Here is a 743-nt window from a genome sequence, read left to right on the forward strand (position 1 = left end):
AAGCTGACTGATGATAATATCCCTACCCACGATAGACATTCCTTGTGTAACGCTGGTACCAACATGAGTTGAGAGAATTTGTGTACAAATATACAGTCTATGGTCTGAATCGACTCTCATCCGGCATGACGCGTTATGCCGTAAACTTAAGCGTTTACATCTGACCCGATCTGGCCATGCAGTCGATTGGACCTAATTGATATCTGGCGACATAAACACCCATCCAAAAAATATATACTTGGAACAAGTATGGTTGGTTTCATCAGACATAGAGAATGAGGTGGACTCCACAGTTTGAACCCACAGTTTTCACAGATCATAAGGCTGTAACAATTAATGGAATGGTTAGACACAACCCAAACAAAGATTACTGGGAATTAAATAAATTACTTTTACAAAATAAAGAATTAAAAAAAGAAATCCAAGCAATAATTGATAGATACTGGATTCAAGCAAATTTACTCAATAATTTTGGAAATTGTTGGGCATTAATGAAATATGAAATCAGAAATTCAGCGTTATCTACTGGGAAACTAATTGCTAAAGCAAAGAAAGAAAGAGAGTCTCAAATAATTACGAAAATGATAACATTATAAGAGAAAATAAGTTTATCCGGAGAAGAAGTGATTGACTTATCATCTTTACAAATGGAACTGGACAAAATGCACAAGGAGAAGGCTAGGGGTGCCTTTATCAGGTCTAGGAGGAAGTGGCTCGAACAAGGTGAAAAATGCTCTAAATAC

Source organism: Etheostoma spectabile, chromosome 14 (assembly GCF_008692095.1).
Source record: "Etheostoma spectabile isolate EspeVRDwgs_2016 chromosome 14, UIUC_Espe_1.0, whole genome shotgun sequence".
In the NCBI taxonomy this organism is placed as follows: Eukaryota; Metazoa; Chordata; class Actinopteri; order Perciformes; family Percidae; genus Etheostoma; species Etheostoma spectabile.